Consider the following 17,899-nt stretch of genomic DNA (forward strand, 5'->3'; position numbering starts at 1 on the left):
ATAGCATGTGTCCGTCCTGCATGTGGGGTATCTACTAAGGTATTTTCAACTATTTAGCTTAGAGATTTTGGTAGTATGTGTCAAGACTAATATTTATTTTCTATTTTGCCATTACCTATAATAAACTAACACATAGAAAAGAAAACTTCTAGCTTCATTTTTAAACTAAGAAATAAGGTCTGTGTATGCTTAGTAGAGGGCCTATACATGAAATGAGATTGCTTTTTTAGTTCTTGCTACTTCTGCCACAGAGGATACAAGCTGAATTGGAGAACACTTCTCTGTTTAAAAAAACCAAATCTGTAGCATCTTTTTAATTCTATTTTCACAGATTATCACAATAATCATCATAAATATCCCAATCAGGGCACCTGATGAGATGAGTGGTACCATACACTGCCTGCATGATTCCTTCATTTAGTGACCAAGGGATTCCTCATATGGAAGCATTTGTGATCTTTTCCCTTTGGTGATGTTTGTTGCACAGTGAGGCTGATCACTGCCAGGATAGCAACCTGGGCTTTGTTGGGAAATGTGATGTAATGGGCATTCCTAGAAGTTTTTATGCAAACACCTTTTTTTCACTAGCTCCCACTGGTGCATGTAAACTACTTGGCAAACAATGAAATGCTTAAGTGACGTGCTCTTTTTTTCATTTCAGTAATTTTAATGTCTGCTAAGGACAAGTCCTTGGTAAATTCTTCTTTGAAAGACCAAAGATTGCTTTCAAACTTTCAGGACTTACAGCTTGGCAGTGATGGGAATATGATATATGTAACTTTTAGTGAAACTCTTCACTGCAAATCCTGCAAAGCAGTGTCTGTCCTCCAAAGACCTCACCTGGCCTGACTTTACCAGTGCTCTTACAGCACTTCTGCTGGATCCCTAAGGAGAGCATGAGGAGAGGCAGAAAATGTGCCTGCCACTTGTGCCTGTGGAGAGATTTAGGAAAATACTTGATGGCTGGGTCACTTATCCCTTCTGCTTCCTATAAATGCTCTGTGGCTACAGCTGTGATAAAAGGGAAATTCCAATGTATCCTTGATGCTGTTCCATTGCTTCTAGTAACATTGGAAAAGTGAAGCCACTGCAAGCCTTTGATCACTCCTGGGGTACAGGAAGAATGCCAGCAGCTGCTCCAGATTATGCTGCCACCACTCCTGTGGCTGTGGGGCTGTGCTCACACTCACAGGGGCTTCCCAGAGACCAGCCTCCAGTGGCCATCCTGGTCCATCCCTGTCCCCATGCCACCTCAGGACAGATGCAGAGCCCTGGGCTGTGACATCCCCTGGAATGCCACTGCCACAGCCCCTGTGCTGGGTGCTGTGGGGTGTACAAATAACCAGAGCCTGCTCAGCAGCTTAACCCCCCTCTGGTCTGGGTTATAGTCACTGAGTGAAGCTGTGGTGGATGCTGTACTAGAAGCAGCAACCACACAGAGAGTAAAGCAAGCAAAATCTCACAACACAGGAGCCAAATTAGCCAGGCTGTTTATGCACCACCACCGTGTTTCCCATGGCACAGCAGGAGAGGGGCCAGCACTAGCAGTACAACCCCTAAAATGCACCCTTTTCACTTTTGGTGTCCACTGCAGGAGCTGAGTTGCTCATTAGCATCCAGGAAGTGTTACTTATGGGCTGGAAATCCCTGTGGAGGATGAGAATCTCCTTTGTAAGATCAGAAACTGCTGGGAAAGAGATGCTCAGTTTGAAAAAGTAATCCTCCTAATCCTTTGAAAAGGTAATCCTTTAGTCCCTTGCTAATGTCATTAATACAGGCACTGTCTCGTGAGCCTGCTCTCTTTTGGGCACTGTCTTCATGCTCGAGTTTGGTGTTAGTAGGGCTTGCAGCAAACTGAGCCAGAAGCCAGTTTATTTCCTCCCCCTGACACACTGTTTACTGATTTATCACTTTCTTCTAGCAACAGTGTCTTAGTTTTCGCCCCTGACTCTGCTCTGGCACATGACCAACCTGGGAGCTGGTGAGTGCTGCCCCTCAGATCCTCAGCCAAAGGTCAGTGGCTGCCTGGTGGCCTCTGGATTCCTCAGATAGCCACCCTTGTCATGTGGGGAGCATTAACCTTTGGCCCTGAGTAAGTGTCCTCGTATCTCACCTCAGTTAGTCTGGCCTGTTATTTGATCCTGTCCAGTATAAACCCCTTTCTTTTGGCATCCTGGGAATCTAAGCCCTGTCTTGATGATTTCCAGCATGCCATCCACCTGATGCTGATGGGAGATACCCTGTGTGCTGCACCCAGGGCTGAGTGAGCTGTGGCAGAAGGGGCAGCTTGGGAAGAGCTGACTGTGTGTTCAGAGCCCCTCCTGCCTCCCGAGAGAGCAGTGGTGTTAGCTCCCTCTGTGTAACCTCTCTTCTTTACCCAGAATAGGGATAGCTACTGTGGGAGGATGCTGCCTGTATCATGCAACTAAGATGTTCTGAGAATTTGAGGTTTTGGGGTTTTTAACTCCTGATTTGGGGGGAGGGAGTCACTCTGTACTTTGAATCAGGCAGACATCACCAGATCTTAGCATGTTCCAAAAATGTGAGATTTCTCTTGCCTCTTTTTAATGCAGAACTTGGTCAAGGGTTCACCTCAGTGCACCACCACTATTCCTGCCAACTCCCATGTTTACTTGACACGTAACCTTGCACAGCTCCCTTGGGTCTATCTCAGGGCTGTACAGGCGTTCTTAGTTCAGCTCTGATGAATGATCATTTTACTTCCTTGCACTGGGTAAACAGCTGTTTTCCATGTTACCTGCTTTAGGAGCCTCACTGGCATGTTGTTTCTTTCCCTGCCTCCAGCAATAAGCAGACACGAGTGACTAATTGCAGCAGGACTGCCCCAGCACCTTCTTGCAGTCGGGACAGCATGAGAAACACACATCATTTTCATACAGCTCACCATGTGTCAAATGGCTGCAAGATAAATTAGCAGGGGGCAGGCACTGCAGTCTCTCTTCCATATCTTTTGCTACTCAAAAGAATGAAAGCAACACAGGCTTGGAGATGAGGGTCCCAAAGTGACCAGTCCCCTTTGGTTACAGTACTTCCAGCTTCAAGCTCCTACTGGGGAATGTCTCCCTTTGAAGTACATCTCACTTGGGCAGGAGCCAACATCACAACGAGGAAACTATTAGCTTGTAAAGAGAGCCCCACAGGTAAAGTCTGACCTCCTGCTGGTTTCTTTCCTTGCAGGTATTTCCCATGGATGCTTTAAAAACACATGGTATTGTGAGTTTTGCTGGTTCCACCTGTTAGTGGGCAATGCTCTGTGTCAAAAGGAGCAGGGAACTTAGAAGAGTAGGCTTTAAAACATCACATTGATGTGTTTTAGCATGCCTGCATGCTTTTTAAATTGTGCCAGAGTGCTTTAAAAGGCCAGATAAGCTCATCTTTGCTGTGTTCATCCTTGTCCTGGAGATGGCAGCCCAGGAGGAGGGCAGAGCTGGTGGGAGCAGAGTGGTGCTGCCAAAGGATGTGAAGCCCCACTTGAGTGCCTGTGCTTTATGAGCAGAGGTTCTACCAGGGCTGGTGGGATTTACATCTGTGTTCAGCTCTTCATTTCACACTTTTACCAAGGTGCTGCATGCAGACCACAGGGTGGGTTTTCCCTCAGTGGGCTCTCAATTTGCAGTGGCCATTTTTTTGTCTGCTTTGCAGAGAGAATTTTTTTTCCATCTACTACTTTTCTTTTCCCAAATTGCCACTGGAATTTTGATGTTTGCATGCACATTGGCAGATTGAGAAATCTCCTCATGTATTATGAGACATGCTTATCATATTCTGCCAAGCTCTACCAGCCTTCCATACCACCTTCCATGACACATTGCTTTTGAAACTTCATTGTCAGGTTTACTCAAGCCTGTGCCCAAATATCTATATTTTATGAAAGTGTCATCCTTCTGCCCTACCCCTTTTCCATGCCTTCTGTCATCTTGTGCAATGAGACAACATAATGTTCACCTTCTCTCTCCAAGGTGTTGTGTAGCATCCCTGCAAATGAAATTGTGATGATCCAGTTTGGGATTAGGAAACACAAAGAAGTGAAGGATTCCTTGTTTGCATAAGACTGGAAGAACTGTTGGGGCAGAGCTGGGGCTAGAACTCAAAAAAACTCATGGGACTGCCTGTCATAACAGGAAAGGGGAGTTTGCAGCAGTTTCTTTTTCTGAGATGATTTGTTAAATCTCCTGTACTTGGTTTAGTAAGCATTAATAGATGGGACACAAAACAAAATGTTCTCTTCCAGCTTTCGTGGGCTGTGTGGTATCTCTCACAGCCATATGGGATTAATGGTGGCTGTAGGGTAGGATTGTATCATAAAACTTTTATTAAATGTTTTAAAGCCAATTAAAGAGACATTGCCAATTTGAGCTTTCTAAGACTTTACAAAGTAAATTTTTTCCATTGTAGTCAAAGTGCCTTTGAAGTGCTAGATCCTGAATTTTTTAACTATTTAAGAAGTAAATTGCTATATATTTTCTGCTGATGCTGAGCCAATGCTGTGACAGAAATTCAACTAGTTATGCCAAGTACTCTTGTGGGCAGACAAGGGATAAAATTCTCCAAAGCAGAATTCACTCTTCCTATCTTCTTTCATTAACAGAAGTATTTTAAATTTTAATTCAAGCATCATTAAGTGACAGTTTAGACAGGAGGATTTGGGTTCTCCTACCAATTTGATGATGTGTCTTTCAGATAAACCTTTCTTAAAATCCTCAAGTCTCCAAACAGAGAAATGAGACCTTTTGCAAGTGTAATGCTAATTATTAGAAAATCCATATGTCTGGATTCTTGAATTGCATTAAAAACCAAGCTTCCATTTCAGGTAAATAGTTCCCCTTATTGTAAGGTGAAAAATGTCCTTTTTTCCTCATGGAGAACATTCAGCCTATATTTCAAGGAGCAAGCAGCCCATGTGAGGAAAAGGATCTGCAGGGCTGTGTCTAGGGTAGAAAGGAGATGGGTGGAGGTAGATGCAGTCACAGTTTGCTTTCCTAGGCAGTGTTGTACTTGCAGTCATGTGAGAAATATGAATCTTTTGATGGAGCTCAGGATGCACTTGGGTTTCTGGGCTGCAAGCTCACACTGCTGGGTCACATCCAGCCTTTCATCCTCCGGTACCCCAAAGTCCTCCCCAGGGCTGCTCCCTATCCCTTCATCCACCAGCCTTTTTCATACCAGGGGTAACTCCTTTTCAGTTGTCACTATGATTAAAACTCCAGGATCCTCAATCTTTAGGTATGAGCCTGTCAGGGCACATCTTGTCCTGTAGCATCCTCATCCTCTGAGAGGCAGAGTCATTTATTTGTTCTCTATAGTGCCTTGGATGTGATCTACCTCTTTCTGTGAAAGTGCAGCAGATCTGGGCAGCAATACATTTTCCCTGCCCCATCCATTTCCAGGGTGCTCTTGGTGCACATCCTCAGCTCTGCCTGTTGCAGAAGGTGCCTGGTGACTCCCTGCACACTTGCAGGGCTGCTGTGTGTACTTTGGGGAGCCCAAAGGCTAGAGGTGAGGGGGCCTTGGCACAATGTCACCTTCCTGGTCTCACAGCTCATTGCTCACCCGCAGCTGGGACCTGACAGGCTTTTTTTGTCTCTGTTTTGTATAAATCTTCGTCACTGTAGCACTTCATCTGATGTGACTAACACGCATGGTTTTTCTCTGCTCTCTCCCCTGAGGAAGGTGGGGGGAGAATTAGTGTGGGCAGTGCAGTATTTCTGCTTCGGTCTGGTTATTTTAGAAACAAACTTAAAAACATATGTTCATTTCAGTTCGTTTATGTGACTGAGACAAGGTCGAAGAGATATGCCTGGAAAGTGTAGCTGAAACCTCCCTAAGAGTTGGGCTGTGTTCAGGGATCATGTTACACAGAGTTTATTGCAGGCTGGTATTTAAATTCACTATAGCCTGCCCCATCATTGTATTTTAAAGATCCCTTTCTTTTACAAGTCTCTTCATTTTGTCTCCTTCTCCTATTTGTACTTTTTCCATTTATTTTTCATTTCGGGACAATTGCATTTTTTGAAATGTTCTCTGTTCTGCAGAAATCATCACCTGTACTAAAGAAACACGTTTGTGTAAATCTTGATTGCCCAAATTTTCATCCTCATTGTTTTGCATGTTGTGTCCTTGTTCCACAATTCCTACCTAAATTTCCAGTACTGGTGAGACAGACTGTGCTCCTGAATACTTCTGTGTTAATAAGGCAACAATTGGGATTGGCAGGACATGGTGATGCAAGATTTCCTCATGAAAAAGTGAGGATTGACAAATCTGGTTTTCATTTTTCATCAAAGCAAAAGGAGAGTTTTGTAAATGATGGTGGGAAGAAACTTGAGGAGGGGAGATTTCAGGAGATAAAAGCCAGTCTGCATGGGAGGGAGGTGAGGGGGCAACTGACTTCAAGCCTCAGCTCAGCTGGACCTGGATGTAGACTGAAGCCCCTGCCTCTGTGAGCTTGGTGGCTGGGACTGCTCCACTCCTGACCTGTGTTTAAAGATGTAGAAAGTGGGAAGAAAAATGAGAAAACAAATGGTGATTAACTTAATCATGGGAGGAGAGCACCCGAGTGTGATGTAGGAGACAGAAGTTCAAGTCTTCGCTGAAATCTGTCACAAAAAGTAATTAAATTTTCTCCTTCATGTGCTCCTCCAGTGCTGTAATCCCTGTGACTGCCAAAGCTCTTCCTGCTTCTTACCAGCCAGACTTTCCTTGGGGATGGGAACTTACAGCCACACAAGTCCTTCTTCTGGGAAAAAGGTCCCATAAAATCTCTCCCAACACTTGCAAGATTGCAAATAGGATTTGAAGAAGATGGTTCTCATTTGATTGTACCTCTAAGCAACATCTTCTGGTCTTTTGCACAAGTATAGCTCAAAGTTTGTATTAAAAAGTGGTGGGGGGGGGGGGGAAAGGCAAATTGGGATTTTTGGAAGGGTTTTGGTAAAGTCTTGCACTTTGTTAATGTGGTGATATTATAGAAACTTGATTTGTGGGTCCAGGGAGAATCTAAGATGTGAAGGAAAAAGCTGAGATTTTTGGTAGGAGCACATAGTTTTGAGCACTCCTTTTGACTTTTCCTCCTAGTGATATTGGTGGGGATGTAGTTAATTTTAATGGGAACGGGATCAGTATATAAACCATGATAAGCCTTCACTAAATGAAAACTGGAAAATGTCTACTGAACTGTTTTTGAAATGTCTGGATGTAAGTTAAAAGGATCAGAGGCCTGTTTGTTGCTCAGAGAATATATTTGACTCTGGACTAATAAATTTTCCCAGGTTTTCTTTAAAAAGTTAGATAAATGAAAGGCCAGTCCCATTTGTAAACAAAGCTGTCTGAATTTATTGTTAAGTAAAAGCATCAGGGGCTTTTGCAGTACTTTCCTCTGTGGCTGAGTGCCGGCACTGTTGCTTTTTAGAAAGCTTAGTGCATATGATTCTTTTTTACTAGAAAATAAACAGAAAAGACATGCCAATCAGTAGCTTCAAAAGGTCCTTGCTGCAATATCAGTGTGAGAGCTGTGCAATAGCCTCCTGATGAAATGGGAAAGCAGACAAATTGTTTTTAGGCTCTGTGGTAGAAAATTGAAGCTCTGGCCTGCTTAGTGAAAAGTTTATGAACCTTCTGGGGAGCCTCTGCTACGTTTGCCCAACCTATATTGATTTTTTTTCACTGATTCTTTGGAACCAGGTGAAAACCAGTAGTTTGAGCACTCAAACCAAACAGAGAAGAGGAGAGAGGGACACTCTGAGGATGGGAAATCTTGTGCAGACACCTGCAGAAACCAAAGCAGCTGTTTGCTGTGTGGCATTTACAGGAGTGCTGTGCAGAGTAGGAGCAGTTGCCTCACAAACTTTTGGGTGAGGACATCCTACTCACTCTCCCACTCCCCTGTGGTCGGTGTTGACAGTGCTGCCAAGTCCTGTTAGCATTATCTGCCCAGACTAGAGGTCTGTGAGGTGTGTGAGCACCCTGCAATACAGTGGGAGAGATCAGCTCTGTGTAGGGACCCAGGCTGCACGAGCTCAGCGGTTGCAGAAGTGTCACAAGTGGGACTGCCTCTCCAGTATCCCTAATTGTTTTGCCATGGCAGTGCTAGGTTCAGCACAGGCTAAGATTCTGCTTTTGAGCAGGACCAGTAGCAGTGGTCACATCATTTAAGTGTAGTGTCTGAAGTGCTTCATATCCCATGCCTGTGCCTCCTTCGCTTTTTATATAATGTGGCATGGTGTCATTTTACTAGAACAACGCTTCTTAGGCATTGCTGTAACCAGAGATACCCTGACCTTACTGTCACATGCTGGCTCTTTCTTGTGCCAAAACAAAAAGGTGAGAAAATAGAAACTAAAGGGATATAGCAATTGCCATGTATGTATTTGCATTTCTCTCTCCTGAGCCTGTAAATAATCCAGTTCGTGGCAATGTTTCTGTTTGGGGTTTCTGCCTCATTTCTGCTTGGCAAATGGCTTTGGAGAGGCTTGGGAGGTTTTATTTGCTTTTTCAAGGGAGAGGAAAAAAAGATAAGGGGGGGTTTGACTGAGGCTGTTGTGAGGACAGTGTAGCTGCAGCTCACCAGCTGGGAGCATGGCTCACTCTTCACATGTGCTTAGGGAGCCAGACAGGCTCCCAGCCAGGATGGACAGCTAGCTGGGAAGAAAAGGACAGCCCAAAAGGTTATGTGCTCACGTGGCTAGGTTTTCCTTGGACTGGCCTTCAACCCCCTGTCCCCATCACCATTCCTAGGCAAGGCTGTCTCTCGAGGCTTGTGTAAAAAAAGAGCTACACCCTTTTAATCGAAGCTGTGTGTTTAAGCAGGTTTCCAGTTAATCAGTGCTTATGTCTCTTATTTCAGCATGAAGTAGGTTTTTTTTGTTTGTTTCTGTTTTTGTTTTGCTTCGTTTTGTTTGGCCTTTGTGTTATTTTAATTTAAGAAAAACAATTAAGAGCAGACTGCAATTAATATATAATTTTCATACCTCCTCCAAAAAATGCATGATACAGTGTTTAAACTTGTAGAAAATCATGGTAGACAAAGCATGATAAACTTTGATTAATTTAAAGAAAGGTGAAGAGGAAAAGATCTTTCCTGAACCTGGATTGTCAAAGTGAACTCCAGGTAGTCTTTGCTGTGCCTCACTGTACCCAGGCTCCTTCCTTTTATATCAGTGTGTGGTGCCTTATAGCAGCTCCCAGGAGTGACCTCTTAGAGAACAAATGCATCCTTCTCTGTAGAGAAACTCAAGGATGGGAGCATGGAAATTTCTGGCATTTGAAATTTCATTTCAATGTTTGAATTTTAGAAACATATTTCTATTAAGTAATAAAGAATCTGTTGACACTGAATAAAAATTACAGGAACATTAAGTTGTTGTATGGGAGAGTGACGACTTGTGTGTCCTACCAGATGAGGAGACCTCATAAGAGCAAAAAACTCTTCTGGAATCGCCGATTGAAAGGACACAGCTTTTGTGATGGCTCTGAAATTTTCTCACCCACTCTGCCTTTGAACTAAGAAGCATGAAACCTCAGGGATGCTGAACGACTTCCTGAGTTTTGTGTTCTGCATGGATGGCTGGGCGTTGCTCACGCCGCGCGGTCACACAAGAGGGGAGGCTTTGCATGCGGTGCGTCCCCTCCGAACTGTCCCACCGGGCCACCTCGATGGCTGAATGAACAGCAGCTGTTCATTAGCAGGGAACAGAGATCCGGCCTGGCCATAGGAAGTGAAAGCCCTGGAGCACACTGCAGTAGCCTTGTTCTGCCTTCACAAAGCTGCTCTCTGTTAAGCTGCAGCTCCGACCCTCGCCGCCGTACAAATGCCCTTCGTTAGGGTTTGCACGCTGCGTTATACGAGTCCGCAGTTAAAGAGCAAACCAACAAAACCTGCTTGTGGGGATTTACTGTAATGGCACTGGAAGTCAGTTTAATCAGGGGGGAAAAAAGTGATTGGGGTGATTATGCTCAACTGTAGTGCTGGAAGGAGCAGGACAGCCGGGCGCTGAGGTGGTGAGTTCACCGGGGACTGTGGAGGAGATGGATTATTTGCAAAATCTCAGCCTGACATGGCTGTCCCAGAATGCAGCCTGTCCTAAGACACACGTCCATATATGTTTAATAAGGTGTTAGAACAGAACCTGAAATGTTCATTCACATTCCCCTGTTGTGGATCATTTCAGTGACCATCTGGTGCCCCCCTTATTCTTTTTAAAGATGTTCTTGCATCCTGCACATTACTTTCTGTTTACCCTTTGGGCCCCTGCTTGGCAGAGAGCCATGGAATGTGCTTGGTGTCCTGTCCTTTCCTAGCTCAACAAAACACTGAAGACAGTGCGTAACGATAACCCATCGTATTTCCGCTCTCACCTCACCAGGAGAGCCTCATCTTACCAGCTGCAAGAGCAGCCTTTGCTTGGAAGGTGGGAGAAGGGTGTGAGAGTTTGTGCAAACAGTGGTTTTTTTCCCAGGGAGATTTTTAACACTTGTTTTAGTGGCTTGCTCCGATTTGTGTACTTGAGTAGAGAGCAGCCTGGTATCCCAGAGGTAGAAGAGATATCTGGATGAAGAAAAACATAATTTTTTTCATGGGTCCAAGGTTTACTCTCTGACACCAAGCACTGAAAGTCTTCCCAGCTGAGCCACCATTTTCCATGTGCTAGTGCTACAATTGCAGGCCTACTTGGGCTTTACAGTGTGCAAATTCAATTAATTTGCTTAGAAAAGCAGTAACTCCACCCTTTCTGAACTGACCAATGTGGAAATCTGGATTTTAACCATAAGAAGAGCTGGCAGCCTTGAGGAATGCCACTAGGAAGTAGAACTCAAGCAATTACACCGAACAAACAATGAGTTGCATACATTTCTAGTTTGCTTGCCTGGACATGATTGAGAGAGGGAAAAGGAGAGGAAGGATGGACCTGACATAAACCATACTCAGTTTAGGAGGGAATGCAGAGGAGACTGTGGTTACACACTGATTTAGGGGTGCATTGAGTCCATTGAAGGAACCTGGAGTAAGTGGCTGTGGGTTGATGGTTTCCACATGACAGTGGCCCCACTGCTGTGCTGTGGACACATTAAGCCAGCAGAGCTGCATCACCTCCAAGAGACACAGGCTGAGACAGCTGAGCCCATTTCCACCAGCACCACTGCATCTCCGAGCCAGCTTCTGCCAGGAGAGGTATTTTGAAGAGATGGAGCTGGCATGATTCCCAGGGCCTGGGCAGGCCTTGCTGTGCTGGCACAACACTGCTGTATGGATTCTCTGACAAGATAAAAACAGCTGAACCATTTTACGTTTAGTTTGTTTTAGTGGCCTTTTGCAGTGGCGTGAGTACACCGAACATTTTAGTTGTCCTCTGGATATCTTTTGCTTTGTCATGTTGATGACGTTCTTACTCAGTTTATTTAGCCAGCATATTTTGGCTAACACTATGTTGAACTCTGCTCCAGGAGGCCTCTTTGGTTCAGGTGCCTCCACAGCTTCTCTAGGAAGCCAGTCAGGATTTTTCTGGTCAACAAGAGTGCATTTGCATTTGTTCACTATTGTTCCTCTTCCCTTATCTCTGTTTGTATTACATTGCCGTTTAGGGTGTTCCTGCACTCATCCCATGTTGGTATGGTGCCTGAAAGTTGACACTCCTGTAAGCTTGTAGTCTGTACGTGGTACAAAAAGTACCAGAGAGAGTGGCTAGGGATTCCTATAAAGACCTCAGTGTTGTATTTTGTTCTAAATGAAATTCCTGCAGTAGATCCTCCTACACGCTGAAGTAAGGAATCTGTGTGAAAGTGTCTTCACTCCACGTGTGTTTATTGTCAAAGTCCTTCAGGCTTTGTTTGACTATTTTGATATGTCCAGTTTCTTATCTGATGCTTTCTGGTTACCTTTCCAATTCAGGAACAAAGTCCAAAGAGAGGTTGGCATATGCTTATGGAGGGTGGAGTTGGCAGAGAAATGGTTTAGCTCTGCCCCCTTTTTGATTGGAAAGTTGTCCTTGTAAAATAACCCCAGCTGAGGTCTGAAAGATAGAGAGTTTCTGAATCTTCCTTAAGTGCTACTGTCACAGTTCCCAGAGGAATATATCTCATTTTAAATTTGAGAAGCCTGGCTGTTCCCTCTGTGACACTTTGGTACACAGACAGGTGATGGGGCTGGGGCACATGTTCAGGAGGAGAATCAACTGCAGGCAAATGTCTCTCGTGACCTGTCCTCAAGGATATCCAGAGTTCAAGGTCCCACACCACCCCCAGCTGCTCTGCTTCATCCCTGCTGCTGGAAAACAGACCCTTACACCTCTTCTGAGCCTCCCTTCCCATGGTTTAAAGATTATTACCTTTTGCTCTAACCCCCAAAACTCCACTGTGGATATTTTATGAATGCTCTAAGGTAGAATGTTTGAATTCCTGAGAGAGCACAGAAGAAAGCAATTTATGCCTCAGAAGGCAACTCAGAGCCTTTCTGGCCAAAGACAGAAAATCATAGCAGGACAGATTAAAAGCACCTAAGATTGTCCTGACTGATAGTACTGAGGTGAGTATTAAGGTTTGGATACTATGTGAGATTGGAAGGAATCTGAGAAGGTTTATTACAAAGAAATTATGTTTTCTTAGCAGGTGCTTGTGTTCCACCATCCATCTGGAGCAGGAGCAGCAGTGATTCTGTAGCCTCATTCAGAGTGAGCAATGATGGGTGTGGAAGAGTCAACCATGGAACACCTGAGCACAGCAAGACAGCAGGAGATCTTGTGGTGATTATTAATGGAAAATTTGTAACAGTGTCCAGAAAATTTACATGATGAATAGTGTAAACAGAGAGGTTATTGAATGAGGAGTGAAAACTATTAGGCAGGAGGTTAGTGGTTGTTGCTTTAACTGGGGACCAGAAAGAAAATCCTCCCTGGGGTCATTAACTGTATTCTCCTGACACTCTGCTAGAACAGAACTTATCTCAGCTCTCAAGTGATCCTTCTATCTCAGCTTGAAATGCCTGAAGTTGGTGATTATTTCGTTCTGTGAGCTATGACATAAGCTGCAAGTGAGTGTCAGTCCCAGAAGATGATTGCATTTCTCAGAGAAGTTTCCTTGAGAACCCTTTCTGGTAGCTAAACAACCCACTTCAAGCTGATTTTTCCATGTTGCACCAAAGCTGCAGAAAAATCAGTGGTTTTGAACAGTGTTCCACAACCATTGTTTTGATTTTTGAAAATTAATTAAGAACGACAACAATAACAACAACAAAATCATTCTGGTCAGCTGAATAAAGCTGAACTGGCAAATCCCAGATGCCCAAAAGAAACAGTGTCCTGTTTATAAGGAAAGAGTGTGGTTACTGTGGTCAGACAGTTGGGCTACAAGCCAGACCATGCCTCCTAAACATATTTTATCTAACCTCATGTCACAGGCAGGATGTGGGCAATGTAAGATTTTCTCTTCTGAAAGATAAGGGCTGTTCACACAGAGCATATGCAGGCATTGCTCCCTTGATGGCTGCTTTGTCTTGCACCCATTGAACCTCTACTTCTTCATTAGGGTATCAGAGGAAATTTCTAGACCTGCTGGCATCAGGACTGGGGCAGATCCACCTTGGTGGCTTTCCCCAGGCAGTCAAAAAGGCAAAGACAGGCTGCAGCCAGGCCTGAATGGATCTGTTCTTCTCAGCCAGGTATGTCTCACCTAAGCATGGGGTGTGATTGTAGTACATTAATAATGGGTTCAGATAATGTGGTCCAGAAACCATCAGCCTGTAGAGTCCCTGGAGAGTCCTTTCTCCTTCCCTGGCTGCTGATGTTGCATAAGGTGGCTGGAAGAAGCCATCAGGGCTCCAGGAGCACCTCTGCTTTATTGGCTGAAGTTAAGGGGATGTCTAGTGGTGGTATTTGAAGATCCAGGTTTTCCTTTAACTAGAGGCATCTAATTTTTCCACTAGGAAAACTGCTGCAGCTTTCTTGAAAGTGATGGACAGAGTCAGAAATGAGATTAAAGGTGTCTTGAAGGGAGATTAAGGAGGTTCATTAATATCATCCTGTTTTATTTTAGAATTTACAAAGACTTGCCTTGGTAAAAATGATACTGTTGGTGGTAAGCTTGCTCTGAAGGAATGTACTCACACAAAGGCACCTCTCTGGCAAAATTATGTTTGGGGCTGTGCCAATAACAGATAGAGAAACTCAGGTGCAGCTCCCAAAGGCCTGCCCTTCCCTGCTGAGGATCATTGCAGCAGGCAGACACGGTAATGTGTTGCTAAACTGCCTCCTTTTATTTTCCTCAGTCTAGGAAATGCATTGTTTTCTCAATATAAAGGAGCTAATTGCTTATTTTTCAGGCTGTTTAACCAAATGCAGTGTATAGATGCCCCCCTGGAATGTGCTCTGGGATTGCTGCTGCTGTGATCACAGCAGGGAAGGATTTTGCTGCTCCTGTTGTCAAGTTTTTCTTGTGGCACATTATTAGACAAAGCTGTTTCTTGTTCTTGGATGGTTTTTTTTTAATGCACTGGGACACTTCTGCTCTAGCACCTTCACCAGTTTTCTTTTTGGAACTCCAGATTAATTTATTTGAATGTTTCTCAACAATTCTTTTGTTTCTTTCTCTCTCTCCTATCATGAACTCTTTTTCTCCTCCTCAAACCAGTGATCAGCAGAAAGGCTAAGAACCTCTTGCCCTTAACCGTATAATCCATTTAGGTCAGACTTCTCTCTACCTTTCTGTCTCGAGTGTTCAAGGCTAGTGATCACCTTGATTTCAGAGAAACCCTCAGTGATGGAATAGTTCTGGTGCTGAGCAGGATGCACAGGCAGAACTCTTTTTTCAGACACTTTTTCAGACATTTTTTTCAAATTTTCATGCTCCTGTACTTGGAGATGGATAAAATTCCCTGTGTGAAGTACTAAAGTGGTTTCCTTTTCCATGAATTCACAATGAAATGTGGTTGGAGTTGTTTTGGTTTGGTTTTTTTTAAGTTCTTTCCTTCTCACCTCCCAGATATTTCCCATTTATTATCTTTTCATTTATTTGAGTTTAACTCATTCCTATTTAATTCTTTACATACGCTTTCTTATTTAACATTTTTGTTAATGTGCTGAAATCCAAGAGAAGCAGTTTTGTGGATGGAGGTAGTATTTTTCCCCAGTGAGATTCTCCCTGTCATTGCTTTACAGGTATAAGTAGTTTAATTACCTTTTTCTTTGGTTGCTTGGTTGGGGTTTTTTGTTATTGTTTTGTTTTGTTTTGTTTTTGGAAGGAGGCATAGGGAACATGTGAGGTAGTTGTAAAGCCACAAGATTTAATTTTGCCTTTTGCTGTTCTGTGACTTTTCCAAGGCTTGTGAGGTACTGAAGGGCTGTGATGGAAGAAAACACCAAAAGCCTTTTCATCAATATCAGCATGTTCTGTCTTTCCATTGTGACATCCCCTTTTCTGGCCTTGCCTCACTCATCTGCACCGCCTGTCACTACTCTGGGCAGCAGTGCCAACAGCAAACCCCTGGAGGAGAGGCTGGTCCCTCTTCTTGGGAAGAAAGCTTCCATTTTCTGGTCTTGGGGTGAGTTTGGAAATACCTCGTTGCTTTTGTGAAGGACTTTGTTGTTCTCTACTTTGTGACACCAGTTTGGATTTCCCAACTCCTTGGCAGTGCATCACTGCTTTCCCAGCTGTCTTGAGGGGCAGATTTGGGTTTGCACAGAGTGTGTGCTTCACGTGGGTGTGCTCATGTGCAGGCAGTGTGTGTCGTGATTGTGTCTGCAGGTGATGCTCGGGACATCTTCCCTGGGCTGCACTTCCCTGCTGCATTCCTGGCTGCTGCTGCCCATCCCCTCTCCAGTGGAGCAACAGTGCCAACTGCTGGCTGCTGCACCTGGCCTGCCATCCCCTAAACTTAATGCTGAGCCCTTTCATGTTTCATTTTTTAAAATTGTTTACTGTTGGTTTAAAGCACTGTGTCTCTCCTGTCTCCTAGGGCTGGCTGCTCCAAGAGGGGAGAAGGTTTCTGCTCTGAGCAGTGGAGTGCCACAAAGTGCTCCCTGAAAGTTCTTTAATCATTCAGTTGTGGCAGCAATTTGCCAGCTCTGTTTTTAGGACACTCTTATTGTTATAGCCACAATGAGCTCTGGGTAAAACGAGATGGTGATTTATTTATTTCTGCATAAAGTGCACACTCCACTTTTGCTCAGGAAAAAAAATAAAAGAGGAGGGTAAGGAAAAGGAGATAATCTACAGCTGTACATACTAGTGTCATTTTAATAGCATTTCAGTGAAATGTTTTATAGCAACAATAATTTATGTTTGTGTTTTGTTTTTCTTTGCCCAAGAAGAATAGCAAATGGAAAAGACAAGTTTGTTTCTTTAAATTTTTCCTGTGAGAAGGGGGTTACAATGTTTGCAGGAGGTGAGAATTGAGATGACACATTTATGGGGAGTAGGAGACAGGGGAAGAAAAAAGTGTAAAAGGAAACAATTAAGAGAGATTTGCAGAGGAAAGAGAAAGACAAGGAAAGGGTAAAGCAATAAACCTGAGAGAGATGATCAGGGGAATTTTGCAGAGGGAAAAAAAAAAAAAAAAAAAGGAGGGATAGGAGGCAGCCAAATAAACTGAAAGTGAGTTTGATGAGTCAGGGTTTCTGTGGGTTTCTTGCATCTCCCAAAAGTCCATTTTTTACTTCCTCCTAGCCACAAATGTTCTTCATTATTTTTGGAACAGAACACGAAAGGAAAACTAATAAATCAGCTATTCTTAAACATGCATGACAAGTCCAGGCTGAGGCACAGGTGGACCACAGCCACAGGAGGTCTCTTAAATCAAAGTTGGAGAGCTTTGGACAGCCAGCAGGTTTAGCACTGCTTCCAGCCCTCTGATACTCTTTCAATCATGGACTGTTTTAGGGTTTGGAAAGAAAAATGTATACCAGGCAAAAAGAAGAAAAAAAAAAAAATAAAAACAGGATTTTGATGCTACCTTGATAGACAGGACCATCAAAACTCCTCTTGCACAACTGAAACCTCAGTAATGAATTTCTTCTCTGATCTAAGCCCACATCTTTCAGTATGTACTGGACTGTTCCAACGACACTTTAGACTTTTTATTATTGATGTAAATACTTAAGCTATAATAATATAGCCATGGATATAATGCTATTGTTTACTTCTTTTTTTTTCTTTTTTTTTCCCAGAGTTCTGGTTGAAATTTTCAAGAGTCTTGTTCTAGCCATGCACTGATTTGTTTTGCTTTCACACAGACAGGTATTCCTCTGAAGCAGTTTGTTTCTCTGAATAAAGGGAGCAGGCCCCATGCTTTCTTATCCATGGCAGGCCTTTGTCACTGAGAAAACCAGCATCTTACTGAAAATACATTGTTATATGTATAACATATTGCTATGGTCTTAGGGTAAATTAATGGGAGCAGGACTGAAAAAGCTGAGCAGACCTGCTGGAGAGAGGAGCATGTGAAGGAATGGTTCTGCACACAGAGGTGGGATGTGAGGCTGGGGAAGGCAGAGGGCTGTCACTGCCTGTACCAGCCATGGGTTTTCCCTAGGGTGGGATGGGATACTGTGGGGACAGGTGAGGTGGCTGTGTCTGCTGTCCCTGCAGGCCGAGCAGGGCAGTGGTGCTGGGAGCCACAATGCCACTAGATGTCCCTTGTCACCCGAGTGAGGTAGGCAGCTCATCCCCATCTCTGTGATGTAGTGCTAGAAAGAAGCCTGTTCGTTAAGTGCTAAATACAGAGAAAAGTTGTGTCTGTATGTAAAAAATAAGTCTTGTATAAGCCTGTCATGCAAAGCAAGGAAAAAGTTACTTCCTTAGCCACTTTAATTTTTATTGGAAGATACTTACTCCATCATAGGGTAGATTTTGTTTTGATGAGGTACTTACAGTTCAATACTTCCTGGGGGAGAAG

General features: G+C 43.8%; 1 long non-coding RNA gene across 2 annotated transcripts in view; it reads left to right on the top strand.

The window, feature by feature from the left end:
* LOC306801323 overlaps positions 1–13,991 on the top strand; it is a 46,882-nt gene extending 32,891 nt beyond the window's left edge. For both annotated transcript variants that reach the window (XR_013774057.1, XR_013774058.1), the window contains exons 2-3: positions 12,619–12,755; positions 13,537–13,991. This is a non-coding gene — a long non-coding RNA (uncharacterized lncRNA). The remainder of the gene's footprint in view (positions 1–12,618; positions 12,756–13,536) is intronic.
* Positions 13,992–17,899: the final 3,908 nt, after the last annotated feature.

Source organism: Erithacus rubecula (genome assembly GCF_903797595.1).
Source record: "Erithacus rubecula genome assembly, chromosome: 4".
Lineage (NCBI taxonomy): Eukaryota > Metazoa > Chordata > Aves > Passeriformes > Muscicapidae > Erithacus > Erithacus rubecula.